General features: G+C 38.5%; 1 protein-coding gene across 3 annotated transcripts in view; it reads right to left on the reverse strand.

Annotated features, from left to right (window-relative positions):
- The window catches only part of LOC140539468 (uncharacterized), a 40,619-nt gene extending 30,457 nt beyond the window's left edge, over positions 1-10,162 (reverse strand). For all 3 annotated transcript variants that reach the window (XM_072662189.1, XM_072662188.1, XM_072662187.1), the window contains exon 1: positions 10,105-10,162. The gene's annotated coding sequence lies outside the window, so the exon portion shown is untranslated. The remainder of the gene's footprint in view (positions 1-10,104) is intronic.
- Between the last annotated feature and the right edge of the window lie 8,788 nt (positions 10,163-18,950).

The following is an 18,950-nucleotide window of genomic DNA, read 5'->3' on the forward strand; positions in this document are numbered from 1 at the left end:
CTCTGTATTTCAAAAGTACATTGCGTCCAATGCGTCACACTTCTGTCCTGTGTGAAATTCCCGCCTTTATAAGAGCCACGGGGTGAGGGTGCTGTGGGTCCCACTGTAGCTGCAAATTTAGCGACATGCTAAGTCCGATTAAAAGCCAGAGCAGGCTAACCTGGATGAGCCCGTCTACTAAATGTGCCCGAAAACAGTGGCAAACACTCTTAAGACCATTCCCTCGACTCTGTGCTCTCAGATATGAGGCCTTATCCTCTAAACCTTAGTGATTAGCCTACTAGCTAACTTATCTAAGCCTAGCTAGCCGGCTACAGGTCCGAAAACATTTCTCCTTTCTGTTCCTCCCAACATCAGTCGCTCGACTTCGCTCAGGTTTTTATGGCCTAATCTTGTGTCGGTGCCTCAGCAGTTAGCAGGAGCTGTAGCTGAGCTAACGTTAGCAAGAAAAGGCTAACTTAGCAAAATGGCAACAAAAACGTTAAACACATCTAAACGTCTATAAGGTGGGTTTCTGACAGACAGGCTTGAGTTTGTTCGGTGGAGAGCAGACTGTTATCCTGCTAAGTATGCTAATGCTAACTAGCTTCTGAGCTTCCCTCATTCACTCATTAGCTGTTTAGTTGTCGTCAGACTGATGTTTTAACACTTATTCAATGATTGACTAAAAAATCAGTGGGTAGTTTTCACTTAGTCTGAGCTTTGTATTTGACAGATTGCGACTGAACGGAAATCACGTAAACGTAGGGACATCTTTCTCTACTTGGGCGACTTACGCTACTTCCCATCCCTGGAATTACCGTACAGTAATACTTTTAAAAGGTACGGGGGAAAAAACGCCAACCCTTAGTGTGCTGCTATTGTAGCAACGCTAGCTGTGCTAGCATGTTTCCATTTTTTTCCAGTTCATGTTATTATACACAAGGTAATTCGTATGTTATTGAAATAACCGTTAGCTTCTCCGTAATCCGTACGGAAGCCCCCCCCACCCCACCCATCACTAATAGGCAAAACGGCTAATAATATAGATCTATAATCGAACATTAGCTCCAGGGGAGGGGCATCTGGGCAGTTGAGGAGCAGTTGAGTAACGTTGCTAGCTGCAAAGAGCTAATTCGTTGCACATGGGACCTCATGACCTCATAAGGGATCATCTTAGCTAGCAAAAGATCACCAGGCTTAATATCAAGCGTATGCAAGAGGGGTACAAAGTTCCCCAGTACTGGGCTTTGAGGCTGTGTTATCTGCAGTGATGGAGATGGAGCTCCATCCAGTACCTCTGGAATGGCTCAGAGCAGCTGAATGCAATCAGATCCTCCTCACAGCAATGTTCCAACACCTAGTGCTAAGGCATCCCCAGAAGAGAAGCAAGCAAACCATCTGGTGCTACCCTTGACTTGACTTCAGAAGAGCCGCAGAAGAACCGCAACTGCGACGTCTAGCAAAAGGCCAATATCCCGATTAGCACATCATGAATCTCCATGACTACCTGGCAGTTGAAGCTAATGACGGCTCAACAAACAACCATCACGCATTCCAGCAAAGCTGCCTCGGCTGACGGCGAGCGCTCGGGTGCGTTTGGAGGAAAGAGCTGCGGTGATTCATCATCAGACAGGCCTGGAACGAAGCGTCTGGGACGACGAGAGATAGAGGAGAGAGGCGGAGGTGTGCAGCCAAAACGCCTCGCGGCTAAGCCCACAGGCCGCAGGCTGGGCACCGGTAGCCAGAAACAACAGGACGCCGAGCAGAAGATGCTTTTGGGCCCCTAATGGCTACCCACTCTGAGGAGAGCGATCAAAGAAATGGGGTGGAAAAGCCAAGCACCTGTCTGGTGGACTTCACCGGAAGTTCTCCGGACCTCGGATCAGCCTAAACGTCGGACGTTTGCCTCTTCAGTTTTGGCGACAGAGCCAAACGGAAGCCTAGACCCCACCAAATGGACACTATTCAGGCTTCAAGACGGACAGGTCCGTTTGGCTGAATTAATCTGGTAGTTTGTTTGCAGTGGTGGTGAATGTTACCAGGCATCTGAAGAATAAAACACCTCACAGAAAGTTCTTACATTGCCTGATGCCCGAGACACTGCTTCACCATAGTTCTGAGAAGATTTTGGGTCTGAAATGTGTTTTTAAAATCATGTATTATTAAAATGGTGGAAGGATACGTGTGTACGGGTGTTGTGCAGCAAAAAATAGTCCCTAAATCAGACTTTTCCGGATTGACCACTATTTTGCCATAATCGACATTAGATACAAAACTGGGTTTTGAAAAGGAATTAAAATTGCTATATGTCTGTGCTGTAGTCATGGTCATGATTCCCATGAAATACTAAGTAATAATCAGAAATGTAAAAAAAATAAATAAGCCTACAAAATGAAACTATAAAATCTTCAAAAATATAAAATACAACTATAACTAAGGGTTGAAACTATACAACTTCCAGAAAGGAAAAATAAAAATGATACTATGAAACTTTGCAAAGAAAAAGTCAAACTAAAAAGTCCAGAAATTAAAACAAACAAAAAATATTTTACGCTAGTTAAAACTTAAAAATGGAACTATAAAACCTACAGAAATTGAAGCTACAAAATGATGCTATAAAATGCCCAGAAATTTAAACATAAAAAAATTACACTATAAAACTTATTGAAATTAAAACTGGAAAACATTACGCTATAAAACTTACAGAAATTAAAACTAAAATGTATGCAATAAAATGCCCAGAAATGAAAATAAAACAAAAAAAATGACACTAAAACTTACAGATATTAAAACTGAAAAAATGACACTATAAAATACCCTAAAATAAAAAATATAACTAAAACTAAAAAAAATAACACTATAAAACTTAAATTAAAACTAAAACTGAAAAATGAAACTATAAAACTTCCAGAAATTAAAAGTAAAACTGAAAAATGAATACCCCATAAATGTGCTGTAGTCATGGCGACCCCTGTTCCCAACACCACCAGTTCAACCACTGAACATTGACAGAATGTCCCTTTAAATCAAAGCTCAAAATAACTTAAACAACTGAACCCCTCCCCAAGCGTTGGGCCCATGCTGATTGGTGGCAATCAGTTTCCATGGCTTGTTAGCTATATTAGCCCTGTAGCTCCGGTGCTTAAACTAAAGAAGCCCCGATTGGTGGACTTTTTTTAATTTGAGCATCAAAAATGCAACTGTTCATCTGACTTTCTGCCAAACTATCACTTTACCAGAAGCTCCTGCGCGAGAGCGGCAGTCAAAACAAAACTCAGGGTTACCAGAAGTGACTCCAGCTTCTGGGCCTTCCCAGATTACTCAATGAGCCATGAAATAAGAGTGCAAGCAATAAAAAAGGACAGCGAGATTAACCCACTGCTGGAATGCAGACTAAACAAACAGTGGAAATGTTGGAGAGGTTGTGTTTCTAGAGCAGCGATTGTCATCATACAGCCCCCTAATCGGAAGTGAAAGTGCTCCTTGGCCTGGGAAAGTCCAACAACACCGAGGAAGCAGGTTCTCTGAGAGTACCAGGCCTCTCGGTGCCGCTGGTCTCCTACAGTTATGCAAATCAGCACTTTTATCTAGCAGACAAAACACTGAAACTCCACTAAACAGACGAAACCACGCGTTCGACTCGACTCTGCAGCCCCTAAAAAGCCTTTTTACCAGCAGGATGTGCGGCTACTTACAAACCCGAGGCCCGAGGAGGAGCCGCAGGAACTCATGTTGCGGCAAAGTCTGGATTCAGGGCTCCTTTCGGTTGACGACAGTGTTTTGAATCCTGTCCTGTTGCCGTGAGTGCAAATGTGACCTTCTTCACAAGCCAGCCCACTGAAGAAAGTGTGTGTGTGTGTGTGTGTCTGTGTGTGGCTGCCTGATTGATCATTCTCCATACCCCCCACCCCCTACCAGAGGAGGGGAGACAAGATTAAGAATTCCTAAAGAGCTGGAGTTTAATGTGTTGCTCTCAAGTGATGAGCTTTCAAGCAACAACTGGTAAGTATTTAGGTTCTTAAGGTCCTTTATCATTAAAATACAGGGGGTGGCGGCTTGATTTGAGATATATGGGGGGCAAAAAAAAAAACATTATGACCACAAACAATAATAATAATATCAATAATATTGATTACATGCCATAATAGTGCCTACTCCACTTCCATTGATGTCCTAGTATCTAAAACGAAATATATATATATATATATATATATATATATATAATATATTATATATATATGATAACATATATATATTATTGTTTTGAATATTATTTAATAACATTATTAAGTCAATTATTAATTGTATTTATATAGTGTTATCTATTTTATATTATTTATGTATATATCAACTATATATATATATATAATTCAAATCAATGACTACAGCTGACTACAGCAAAACATAATAATAATACAAATATTATATTATTATTTATATATTAGACATTCAGGTTAAGTTTCATAAAACTATAAAATGACCAGAAATGAAAAATAAAACTAAACAAATAAAGTGTCTATAAAATGTTTAAATCATTTAAATTCTTATTACATTTTAATTATTATTATTATTCTATTAAATATATTATTTATATATAACATTATATATATATATGTATTATTTTATATATCAAAGCACTTAGGTTTTTAAGTTTCTTTATTAAAAAACATCAATGACTAGACTACTGGACTATTGTTGATATTTGAAAGAGTATGGCTAATAATGTGCCTTACGTGCAAACTTATGAACATTCACAGACAAAGCAAATAATATCGCTGCCAACATGCCATGCAAATTTTAACACTTGGAAGCAATTCCAGAATTTTTTATTGTTTACCCATTCCCTTTTTAACTATGTAAACAATGGCTGTAATTCCTAAACAGTTAATGCAATATTTCTGTCAAACCCCTTTTTAAATTAAAGCTGGAAGTCTACACTTCATTCAGCGCTTCATTGTCACATTTAAAACTCACTGACGAAGCAAAAAAGTAAAATTTGTCACTGTCCAAATACTTATGAACTTATTAAGGATGCACACTGATTCAAATGATGCAATGAAACTACAAAAAACTAGTCCTGAAACTAGAAATCTAAAACGCACCCTGACGATGCAGCTGCCATTGGTTTTGGTAGGGTTTCCAGGGGCGTGGCTGTTTGAAATGGGTTTCTTAGCTGTAATGTGGTTTTCTGCAGTCGTCAATTAGCAGTTGTAGTTTTCTAAACACCCCGCCCACTTTTAAGATACAGTTGTAGGAGGTTTTACCTGCCTGGTTGGAGTTTACCTTTAACTAAATAAAATAAATACATTTCAAAAACAAACAAAAAAATCCAAAAAAAGCAAAATCTGTAATGTCTACCTTAACTGGAAGAAGAAGAAAAAAGATAACATAATTTGTGCTTTCAGTTCATGAAGGACAGTTAAGTGGATTCCATTGGTGAAACCTGAAATATGAGATGTCTTTCAGTAAAGTGTGAAACCTAGCTGAGATTAGTCTACTGTTATGTTAAGATTAGCAACTGCAAAACTGCGAAACTCATCCATAGAAAACAATTAGATTTAGAACTTTAAATGTGCCCTGGTTTTTGGGAAAAACACCATAATACTAAGCTTCACCAAAACTAAACCTAAAACTGAAAAACAAAACTATACTATAATATACTTACTAACTTCCAGAAATTAAAAATATTATGTTGTATATAAAATGTTCTGAAAAAGAAAGTATAAAATTCCCAGAAAATAAAAATAAAACAAAACAAATAAAGATAACTATAAAACGTCCAGAGATAAACTAAAAAAGAAACTATAAAACGTTAAAAATAAACCATAATTTCAGAAATCAATTACATTTGTTTGTTTAGTTTTTAATGACCAGAAATTAAAAATAAAACTAAAACAAGGAAAATTTTAAATGTCCAGTTTTAGTTTTAAAACAAAACAAATACTATAACACAATCTTAAAGCCAACTAAAACTAAACTGAAAATATAAATAGTAAAAAGTTAATATTACTGAACATTTCAAAAGTATAATAATGCTGACCTAGACATGAACAAAAGTAATAGGACAAAATTTAGATTTTAGAGTACCTCCAACTAGTTTTAGCCATGCTAAAGTACTTCAGGGTATGTCCACAGATAACAGCAAGTCATACAATTTCCGAAACCAAGTCTATTACAGATTATTGAACATCTCCACATGGTTTGAAGAAAATGTGAGAAGACAGGCTAATTGCTAATAGTAACAATACACAGCATTTATTTTAGTGTCTAATCAGCCACAAGCTGTTATATATAAATATATTTGGGGGGGCCCAAAGGGTTCTTGTTTACAGTAACAGTGAGCGAAACTACCTCCACCATGTTTGGAAGCTATACTTTAGCCTGGCTAGCTCTCACTGTGAGTTGTTGATGAAACTACCTCCACCATGTTTGGAGGCTGTACTTTCAACTTAATCTGAGTTGTTTATGAAAGAACCTCCAAGGAATTCTGTGACTTGTATATAGAACAATCTCCAAACATTTGCCAAGACCCATTTACAGATTCACTAAGTAGACATGAGTAGTATTTAGAACCATTGGCTTTTCTGAAGAACCTGCATTAACATCAAATTATTAGCCTGGTAGCTTCTGTCCTAAAACTGTGATAAAAAAGGAGTAAATTTGATTAAAAAAAAGAACTGACCCAACTTTGGTTCACTGTTTTGACCAACTAGACTGACCAAACACACACACACACACACACACACACACACACACACACACACACACACAGACAGGAGGTAGAGTGTGCCAGGACATCTTGTACTGAAGTTCATTCAGATATGAGCAGAAGCACTATGAATAAACAAGGCCTTTAAAAACCTCCTTCCCAGCCGGAATGCTACGGCTCGAAGCGCTCCGTTTCTCCGAGCAAGGCACGAAATAATTTCACCAAAAATGGAAGTGGTCAGGAACTGAGGGTGGGCACCCAAAAAAAAAAAAAAAAGGGGGGGGGGGCGCTTTTGTCCAAACTGCAGGGCAAGTCCACATTCCTGCCCAGATCCGCTCCAGCAACACATAATCCAGAACGGGACATCCTTACAAAAAGGGCACCACGGGGCTCACTGTCCTGGAGGAAGGCCACTATTCCCAGTTCCCGTCATCCAACAACCAAGTTCATTCATTAGAGTAAATCAAGTGAGCTGCTGGTGGAGGTGTGGTCTGGAGTTCAGGGTGAAGATCAGAACCCAGGCCTGTGCTCCTCTAACTGGGATCTTCGGGACCCAGTTGGGCTTCCCAAATTGACCCCATGGTTACAACCCACCTTAATCTAACATGGGTCCCATCTAGGCACCAGGTGCAGTGTACAACCCAGATGGGACCTAGGCCGGACCCCTCCTCGTCCCATCACTGACCCTGTTGGGCATGCATATGTGGGACCAACGTGGATCCCGAGGACAAAATGTCCTGGTTCCCAGTTGGACTGAGATCTGTTATTGGGGCCCAGTTGGGCTTCCCAAATTGACCCCATGGTTACAACCCACCTTAATCTAACATGGTCTATAATCTAACATCTAGGCCCCAGGTGCAATGTACAACCCAGATGGGGCCTAGGCCTGACCCCTCCTGGTCCCATCACTGATATTAAAAATATTGGTTTCCAGTTGGGCAACTTATACAGGCCCTACATGGAGATGTTCGCTGGGATCTTTGATCATTTACGGCGCTGTATATGATGAAATACTGACGTATCGTAAATTCCAATTGATTGTAAATATGAATGGACGACAAATAGGCGATTCAGAGCACTACAATCTAATCTGAGCCTTATCAGACCCTCGGTTACGCAACGCACTTACATGCCTCGGACACGTGAGATCTGTTTACACTTCAGATTCTTACATCTTCACACACACACACATACACACACACATACACACACTGCGCAGTGAAGAGAAATAAGGTTGCACGAAGAGAAATCAGAACGTAAAAAAAACAAAAGAACAACATAACGTAAAGAGTATAAGTAAGGGACTACTTAACAATTTGAAATGGTTCAAGGCTAGTGTTGTTAGCACCATGCTACTTCGTGGACTTGACGCTGCCTTCGACTGCACATGAACGCCACAACAAATATTTAACGAGAATTTTTAAAATAAAATTTAACGTAAAAAAAAAAACAAAGTCAAGTACATGCTTGTTTGTTTTGTTTGCGGTAATTGTGAATATACTTGGTCCCTGTTAGCAACGGAAAACAGAAGTAAACAAAACTTTCTAGCAATTTTAGCATAAACACGTAAACAAACACAATTACATCGTATTTACAAGCTCCAAAGTCGTAAAAGCGAATTTCCAAGGTGAAATTAAAGACAGCCTAAGCTTCCATCATTTGTTAGCTACGTAGCCTCGTAGCTCCAACCCAAAACTCAACAAGCTAACTTCCCACAACAAACGAAGATTTTGCTTAATCGCTTTTTGACTTTAGCTATTTGCTATATCATTTGGTGGTTAACGCTAAAGTTTGCGTCCTTTTTCTGAGGTGAAATGTCATGAGGCATCAGAAACTCAAATCTGTCTGATATTCATTTTTTTTTTTTTTATTTAAATTTATGGCTATATTGAAGCAAATGTTGGTGTCTGAGGTTTGGCTTACTTAGCCTTAGCTCTTGAGCTACGTAGCTGAAGTTTGTACCTCACAAAAAAGCTTTATTCGTTAACCACAACAGCCTCGTAGCTCTAATGCAAAAGAGTGGGATAACAAACGGGTCTTGACTGATGAACTATATTTTTTAGAAACTGGGTACTACAGGAAACACTGTGGAAAACTAGCTTAGCATAATCTACGATCCTTTGAAGCTAGAATTTAGCAATCCAAAGTGCACAGGTTCTCCTTTTACCCCGAATGTAGCTGATCGGCCAGAGCACATTTGATGTTAGCACTGACGCCACACTGCTAAAGGCTTGTAGCCCACCAGTTAGCATGCTGGAAGCTCATACCCCACCAATTAGCATGGTGCTAAGTACATAACCAAATACATAATCACCACACACTCTCCTTATATGAATTGCTCAGTAATCTCTATCAAGATTATTTATACAGTGTCGGACATTGTACGACTCACTGTTATCTAGAACGTGGACTTAAATACAGTAAATAAAACATAAATAAATACAAATCAGGCTGCTGTTTTTAGCTCTGTTAGCCTACTTCACACGTCAAACGTTGTTAAAAATCACATGAACAAGCAGTTTACAAATAAAAAAAAAAATCGTAATTCGCCAAGACAAGCTTCCAACACCTGTTAGCTACATTAGCCTTGTAGCTCGAGGACAAAATTAAACAGAAAAAAGGTCAAAACTTGGGATAACAAACTGGTCTTGACTGATTAACTATGTTTTAGGAACTGGTAACTACTGGAAACACTGTGGGAAACTAGCTTAGCAAGAATTTAGCAATCGAAAGTACACAGGTTCTCCTTTTACCCCAAATCTAGTCAATCAGCCAGGACACAATTGGGGTCTAAGGCTTGCTTCTACAGTTCTAGCACTGAAGCCACATTGCTAACGGCTTGAACCCCACCAATTCGCATGGTGGAACCCTATATATCCCTCCAATCAGCACGCCCAAATCCATCCCATGCTCTTGTTCGGTAATCTCCAATAGACTTGTTCATGTGGTTTCGGACACTGTACGACTCACTGTTATCTAGAACGTTATATGCATATATATATACATATATACATATATACACATACATACATATATACATATATATACATACATACATATATATATATACATACATATATATATATACATACATATATATATATATATACATACATATATATATATATATATACATACATATATATATATATATATATACATACATATATATATATATATATATATATATATATATATATATCGTCCAGCCTGTGACGTCTTCCCACAACATGTGTTCAAGCCAGACTTGGAGCTTTCTCAAACACACCCAACCTCAACACCTTCAAGATCAATGGGTGTCCCGGGTTAGAATAGCCTATGAAACCTGAGGAAAGTCCTCCCACCAATAAGCAAAGGTGAGACGTGTCCAAAGAGAACAGAACCGTTCAAGTAAAGTCTGGGCGACCGCTTACCTGCAAGGCTTCGGCCAAGGTGCGTTAATCAATAAGCCAGTCCATTCCACAGGAGAGCGAGCGAGGGAGTGAGCGAGCGAGAGAGGAGCCCAGCTGAACTGCTCTGCGGAGCCGTGGAGGAGTGTCAGGCGGGAGGAGGGCGGGGCAGGGGCAACTCGTTTTTCTTGTCACAGCCCAGGTGTCAACATAATTGTGCGAAGGTATTGAAGAAACCACCACAAAGCCATGCTTGAAGGAACTAAATGTTCAGGGTCTGCTAGATTTTTTTTTGCTTTCGAATACTTATAGGCATGTTTACAAAACACCCAGCCGTTTACCACGCAGATCAACAAGCCAGCAAAGACCTAATGAGCCATTAACAGCAAATGCAATGGATCCAATGATCCAAGCCCCAAGACATAACATATGTCTTAAAGGGTTATGAGGGAATGTGATCTGCTGCGTACAATCCTTATATATGATATGTTGATTTGCTACATCACTCTACAGTGTGCTGTACTGGGTGACGCGGTACAAGATACCAATATGATGCATTGTTCTGTTACATCCCTGTTACTTTCCTATCTGATGCATTATTCTGTTACACCCCATATGATGCATTGTTCTGTTACACCCCTGTTACTTTCCTATCTGATGCATTATTCTGTTACATCCCATATGATGCATTGTTCTGTTACATTCCTGTTACTTTCCTATCTGATGCATTATTCTGTTACACCCCATATGATGCATTGTTCTGTTACACCCCTGTTACTTTCCTATCTGATGCATTATTCTGTTACATCCCATATGATGCATTGTTCTGTTACATTCCTGTTACTTTCCTATCTGATGCATTATTCTGTTACACCCCATATGATGCATTGTTCTGTTACATTCCTGTTACTTTCCTATCTGATGCATTATTCTGTTACATCCCATATGATGCATTGTTCTGTTACATTCCTGTTACTTTCCTATCTGATGCATTATTCTGTTACACCCCATATGATGCATTGTTCTGTTACATTCCTGTTACTTTCCTATCTGATGCATTATTCTGTTACACCCCATATGATGCATTGTTCTGTTACACCCCTGTTACTTTCCTATCTGATGCATTATTCTGTTACATCCCATATGATGCATTGTTCTGTTACATTCCTGTTACTTTCCTATCTGATGCATTATTCTGTTACATCCCATATGATGCATTGTTCTGTTACATTCCTGTTACTTTTTTATATGAAGCATTGTTCTGTTACACCCGTTACTTTCCTATATGATGCACTGTACTGTTATGTCCCTACTGTACTGTTACATCAGCATATGATGTTATACTGATCCATCCCTTTATGCTTCGTTAGGTCTATCCCTGTATGACGCATTGTAGTATAATATGCAGTTATGATGTGTAGTACTGTTACATCCTTACGTTATACGCTGTACTGTTATGTCCCTTTATGATTCATTGTACTGTTACATCCCAATTTCATGCAATCTCTACAAAAGGCATTGTGCTGGTCTATACAATTTACTGTACTGTTACAGCTCCATAAAATGTGCAGTACTGTTACACCATATATATATATATATATATATATATATATATATATATATATATATATATATATACACACAATGTGTGTTTTATGTTTGTTTTACTATTTTATAATATACATTTTAGCTTCTTCACTTCACTTTAACTGAATGAAAGACTGACTTGCAGTGTTGCAGTGCAAGTACCTGTGTGAGTTTAGCATTGCGATTATGTAATTCTGTGTAATTCTATTCTAAGTAATACTTTCCTCAACATTTTCATTTTATAATTTTTATTTTGTTTACTTTTATTTTTGCTTTTTGAGTTATTTTGTTGAAATAATGACTCTCTTTTTTTTCAAATAATGACTCAGCTTCTCAAGGTTTTGACCTGCTGTCCCTCAAAATAACCCGCTGCTGTTTTTACCTGGTTGACCTACTTTTGTGCCATTAGCCCAAAACAGCCAAACCCACCCACATGTGCCACGAGAGGAAAAGTGAAAGGGTTTAGGAATCTGATTGAAGTAAAGCTGCATCAGCGCGGCTGCAACTCGGCCTGAAACCTGAACCCTGCGGACGCCGGAGAACCTGCATAGCTGTGCGGTAATGATGTTGTGTGACCATCTCTCTTGGCATGCGGTGAAAAGCATTCTGGGAAGAGGGCGTGTGAGGGTAGGGCGGCCTGCTCAATCAGCGTGGCTATGATCCAGAACACACCTTCTCTCCAGCAGGCAGGGTGTGTTTGTGTGTGTGTGTGTGTGTGTGTGTGTGTGTGTGTGTGGAAGTTCAAGTGAGCGAGAGAGAATGAGAGAGTGAAGAAAGAGAGAAAGTGAGAGAGTTGAAGTCAGCCATGCTAGACAGGGTGAGGTTGTTTTTTTCAATAGTGATCAATTATTATAAAGCCATTAAAACTATTAAAGAGCGCCTAACATATATTTTTCTTTGTACACTGTTTTTTTTAAGCCACTGAGGTGAACTTAGGACGTTACTGTGGGATTATCAGCAAAAACAACATGTTTCACCTCTACGTAGTAGATTTTGTTTTAGCAAATAATTCATTGTGACTACCTACACAGAAAAATGTGATTAATCAAGTAGATTATCGCGATTAACTGCGATTATTAAATGTAATTAATCTCAGAAATATGCAATTATTTGAGTAGATTAAGTTCATATACATTAATCTCATATAGCTATACCAAAAGGTACTGATTTGTAATCAAAGAAATGAGAGACAAATACAATTAATCGCAATTAACTGCACCAATAATGTGATTAATCGAGTAGATCTCATATAGTTTTAATAAGCAAACTAGTTATATAGTTATATATTTAATCATCAAAAAGTTATATAGTTAGAGCTACCATAAATATATTTGTTATCATGACATAAAAGCTGAGCAAAAACAACAAATAGGATTAATTTGCAGACCTATTTTTAAAAGCTCCTTCAAACTATAAAAAGAAACTGCAAAAAATGTTTTTAAAATTGTTTTGTTTTTTAAATTGTTTTATAGCTCAGTTTTTTCTGTTAAATCAAAGCACCCATGGCTATCAAAACAATGTGACATCACAAATATTTTTTAATTAAAAAAAATTCTAGTTATCATTCAAAAGGATCATTTGAAGGCAATAACTAACAGCTGAACTTAGCAAAGCAAAGCCCTTAACAAACTGGGACATTTTTATGACTTTCAGTTTTCAGTTAAATTTGATCATGTTTATGGATTGCTTGTTTGTTTTGTTTGTTTTGTATTTTTATCAGTGTTTTAATTTATTGTGTGTTTAATTTGTGTTTAATTTATTGTTTTATTTATTGCGTGTTCCTAATAAAATGTACATAACCATCATGCCACCCCTTCCCCTTTCCACCGCTGTTGCTAAATATGTAAAAAGCAAGAAAACATTAATAACTACAAAAACAGAAATTTAAGCAAATATGACAAATGCAATTTAACCACAACTAACTGCAAAATTGTTTGATTAATTGCAAATAATGATTTCATTTTACAGCTCTATTTTTAGGATATCCTTTGATAAGATATGTCAAATTTACAATGACCAATTGTGTCAAACAATGTTAAAATAATTAACTTAATAATTACTTTAATGGTTTTACAGCTCTATTTCCTGTCTTTCAAAATAATGGATATAGTAATAAAATTTAAATAAAATCATGTAAAAAAAAATTATTATTTTAATAATTTAAATAAAAACAATAAAAAGTAATCAGTAGCGAACTACACTTTATCAGAAGGAATAAGGCTAAACACAGTGGCGGTGGGCTCTAATAGCCCCCTTACAGTAAGTTACTACCCCCAAATGGTTATGAATACACTGCCCGATGACCCAGACACTGTTTTACAAGAGTTCTGACAAGATTTTGGGTCCAAATCATGTAGTTAAAACCGCCTATCTTCAAAATGGTGGAGGGATACATTCAGAGCGTTGCGCCGCAAAGTAGTCCCTAAAGTAAATATAGATTTTCCACTGTTTTACTATTATGCCACCCCCTCCCCTTTCCACCGCTGTTGCTAAATATGTAAAAAGCAAGAAAAAGTTAATAACTACTAAACCAGAAATTCAAGCAAATATGACAAATTAAATTTAACCACAACTAACTGCAAAATTGTTTGATTAATTGCAATTAATTATTTCATTTTACAGCTCTATTTTTAGGATCTCTAAAATATACAAATTTACAATGACCAACTGTACCAAAAAAAAGTAAATTAATTAATGTAATTATTATTTTAATGGTTTTACATTTAAATGGTTTCTCCATTATTTTAACAATGTTAAAATAATTAACTTAATAATTACTTTAATGGTTTTACAGCTCTATTTCCTGTCTTTCAAAATAATGGATAAAGTAATAAAATTTAAATAAAATCATGTAAAAAAAAAAATTATTATTTTAATAATTTAAATAAAAACAATAAAAAGTATTTAACCAAATATGCCAAATGTAATTTAACCAACTAAATAATGTAATAATAATCATTTTAAACAGGCTAATTTTTAAGTCTCCTTTTTTAGAAACTTTTTTAGTAGCAATAAATCAAAATAACACAATCAATCTTAATTATTCTTTATGTTAATTATGGTACAGCCCTATTGATATTGCGTAAGCCCTGATCAGCAAGTAGATAAATGTGGTTAGAAGTGGTGACATGACCCTACTGTTTGGTAACAGGGAATCCGGTGAAAGGTTTACTGCTGTACTGAATGTGCCACTCCTCCGTCTTCCCCCTTAGCCCACTTCCACAGGCGGCTGCCGATCGTCTGCTATCTGTCATTTCTCCTCCTCCAGCCTGGGTGGTTTCACATTTTATGGCGCTGAGAGGGAGCGTTGGGAAATCTTCCACCGAGGCCCCGCATGCTGCTCTCTGATTACGCTGGCTGAGCGTAATGAGTTCGGGTGTATGGGTGGGTCACATTAAAACCACATTAAACCTTTATACTGTCCTAATAAACCCAGAGCTCTGCTATTCTTCCTTACTGTGACTCAAGATTATAGATGTGGCAACCCTACATGCCGACAGGAATCAGTAGCGAACTACACTTTATCAGAAGGAATAAGGCTAAACACAGTGGCGGTGGGCTCTAATAGCCCCCTTACAGTAAGTTACTACCCCCAAATGGTTATGAATACACTGCCCGATGACCCAGACACTGTTTTACAAGAGTTCTGACAAGATTTTGGGTCCAAATCATGTAGCTAAAACCGCCTATCTTCAAAATGGTGGAGGGATACATTCAGAGCGTTGCGCCGCAAAGTAGTCCCTAAAGTAAATTCTGACTAAATATAGATTTTCCACTGTTTTACTATTATGCCACCCCCTCCCCTTTCCACCGCTGTTGCTAAATATGTAAAAAGCAAGAAAAAGTTAATAACTACTAAACCAGAAATTCAAGCAAATATGACAAATTAAATTTAACCACAACTAACTGCAAAATTGTTTGATTAATTGCAATTAATTATTTCATTTTACAGCTCTATTTTTAGGATCTCTAAAATATACAAATTTACAATGACCAACTGTACCAAAAAAAAGTAAATTAATTAATGTAATTATTATTTTAATGGTTTTACATTTAAATGGTTTCTCCATTTCTTGTCTTTTAAAATAAAGGGTAAAGTAATAAACTATGACTGGGCTCTAATAGCTCCCTAACAGTAAGTTACTACCCCCAAATGGATATGAATACACTGCCCGATGACCAAGACACTGGTTTACCAGAGTTCTGACAAGATTTTGGGTCCAAATCATGTAGCTAAAACCGCCTATCTTCAAAATGGTGGAGGGATACATGCAGAGCGTTGCGCCGCAAAGTAGTCCCTAAAGTAAATTCAGACTTAATATAGATTTTCCACTGTTTTACCATTAACAGCATTTGACATACATTCCAGACGACCACCACTGTATAGAAATTGAGAAATTACCACAAGGAACCATATAATTAAACTATAAATGCATAATCTCAAACTTGAATTATGCCGAAAAAAAAACCCACTAAAAATTTAGGCCAGAAGTGGGATGTCGGAGCTGGGAACGACGTTATATTCGAGTTGACCAGCGTTCCAGTAAAACCTTCCCTAGCTAAAGACTTCGGAGGTTGACCATCCTTTACTGGCGTTTTATGGCGAAGCTAACCAAAATATGTCCCACGTATCATGTCCCAGGGTAGCATTGTTAGCAATACCAGTAGTTGGTGGCCATCTTGGATTTTGAACTCAGGGTTGTTTGACTATCTGTACTGGTGTTATATGGTGAATCTAACCAAATTATGTCCCACTTTTCAGTCCCTGGTTAAAATCATTAGCTTTGTTCTAGGTTAGCACTATTAGCAATACCAGTTGATAATGCATTTTACGGTATTTGGGCCTCCAAACACCATGGAAACACGCCCATAGATAGAAGTTGGACAGTACTGAGTGTATAGGACTGATTTGAAGAGATACAAGCCCAATCCCACACAGGGACAGCTCAGAGACGCTGCCTGGTGGGCGGTCATGCTCACTTTAACTTCTTTCAATTTTGTCTAATCTTTCTTATCTGATCTGAGCTCATATCAGATCAAGAACATAGACCTGCATTCTGGACCCTACGCTCTTAAACTGAACTGAATCTGGTGGATCTTCAAACTCGCATCTCCAAAAGGCATACCTTCTTTTCCATTTTAAACAATAATAGGGCAGTCATTTATGTTTTGTACAATTTTAGAGTAAAAAAAAAAAAAATTTTGTAACCCAGAGAGATGTTCTTAATGATGTCATCCTTAGAAAAGGCCAGGTGATGCCCATTTTAGAGCTTTATCAATATTTTGACACCTCAAATCTTGTCCCAACAATCAGCAGCCATTGGCTCCTCCGAGCAGCAACAATCAGCAGCCATGGGCTCCTGTAAGCAGCAACAATCAGCAGCCATGGGCTCCTCCGAGCAGCAACAATCAGCAGCCATTGGCTTTTATAAGAAGAAACAATTAGCAGCCATGTACTTCTCTAAGCAACAATAAGCAGCCATGGGCTCCTGTAAGCAGCAACAATCAGCAGCCATGTACTTCTCTAAGCAGCAACAATCAGCAGGCAGCCACAGGAGCCACACCGAGCAGCAACAATCAGCAGCCATGTACTTCTCTAAGCAGCAACAGTCAGCAGGCAGCCACGGGATCCTCTAAGCAGCAACAATCAGCAGGCAGCCACGGGATCCTCTAAGCAGCAACAATCAGCAGCCATTGGCTTTTATAAGAAGAAACAATTAGCAGCCATGTATTTCTCTAAGCAACAACAATAAGCAGTCATGGGCTCCTGTAAGCAGCAACAATCAGCAGCCATGGGCTCCTCTAAGTAGCAACAATCAGCAGCCATGGGCTCCTCTAAGTAGCAACAATCAGCAGCCATGGGCTCATCTAAGAAGCAACAAATAGCAGGCATGGGCTTCTTTAAGGAGCAACAATCCGCAGCCATGGGCTCCTCTGAGCAGCAACAATCCGCAGCCATGGGCTCCTCCGAGCAGCAACAATTAGAAGCCATGGGTTCCTCCGAGCAGCAACAATCAGCAGCCATGTACTTCTCTAAGCAGCAACAATCAGCAGGCAGCCACGGGATCCTCTAAGCAGCAACAATCAGCAGCCATTGGCTTTTATAAGAAGAAACAATTAGCAGCCATGTATTTCTCTAAGCAACAACAATAAGCAGTCATGGGCTCCTGTAAGTAGCAACAATTAGCAGCCATGGGCTCCTCTAAGTAGCAACAATCAGCAGCCAAGAAGGCAGGTAAAAAAAACAATATGCAGTATTTTGCGCATCCAAACACCATGGAAACACGTCCACAGATAGACGCTAAAGTGCTAAAAGAAGTGCTAATAAACTGTATAACACTACTGCTTTTTCTACTGCTGTTATTGTGCAACGCGGCCATCCTGGACTTTTAAATCAGAGTCAGAAATCCAACCTGTGGGGGCGTTTCCAGTTCAAATTACCTACCTGGAACGATTTTTTTTGTTTGTTTTAAAAATGTAAAAGATAAAAATAATCTTGTTTCCAATCTTGGCTCTAGCTTTTTTTTTTTTAGCCTTTTGGAAATCAGGTTCCACTCCGCTATTCACAGCAACACTATTTGAGCTTTGCTTTACCGACTGAGCGCTCTAAAGCGTCTGGAACGTCGCAGCAACGCTGTTTTTGACACTGTCTATCAATCGTGCAAATTCCTCTTCATCAGGTGCCGTCCCCTCGGGCAGCTCCGCAGCTTCGCCGGTGAATCTGAATGCAAGTCAGCATAATGGTTTAAAAACAATTACCGAGCTGCTGCTAGCAGCAGGGTTTCACATTTCAGGACCAGTCCCTCAGGTTCCTGCCCGATCGTGACGTCTGGGTGTTGCTGGAACATGCTGTGGTTCAACTTAGGTGATTTCACGTCAAAAATAACGGATACAATGCATTTTGTACATGCATTCGCTATGGGGACAAAAGTATTGGGACGCCTGCTCATTCATTGCTTCTTCTAAAATCAAGAGGATTTAAACAAAACAAAACACTTTTGTTGGAGTTACTGTCTCTACTGTCCAGGAAAGAAGGCTTTCTACTAGATTTTGGAGGAGACTTGCTGTGGGAATTTGATTGCATTCAGCGAAAACAGCGTTAGTGAGGTCAGGATGTTGGATGGTTAATGACCGTCCCACCTCATCTTTAACTCCCCAACTCTTTCCAAAAGTATTGTATGGAGCACCACCATCATTCCAGAGAACACAATACTTCCACTGCTCCATGCTGGGGGGCTTTGAACCCCTCTAGCCCACAACTGGCATTAGGCAGCATAGTGCCC

This window comes from Salminus brasiliensis, chromosome 18 (genome assembly GCF_030463535.1).
Source record: "Salminus brasiliensis chromosome 18, fSalBra1.hap2, whole genome shotgun sequence".
Lineage (NCBI taxonomy): Eukaryota > Metazoa > Chordata > Actinopteri > Characiformes > Bryconidae > Salminus > Salminus brasiliensis.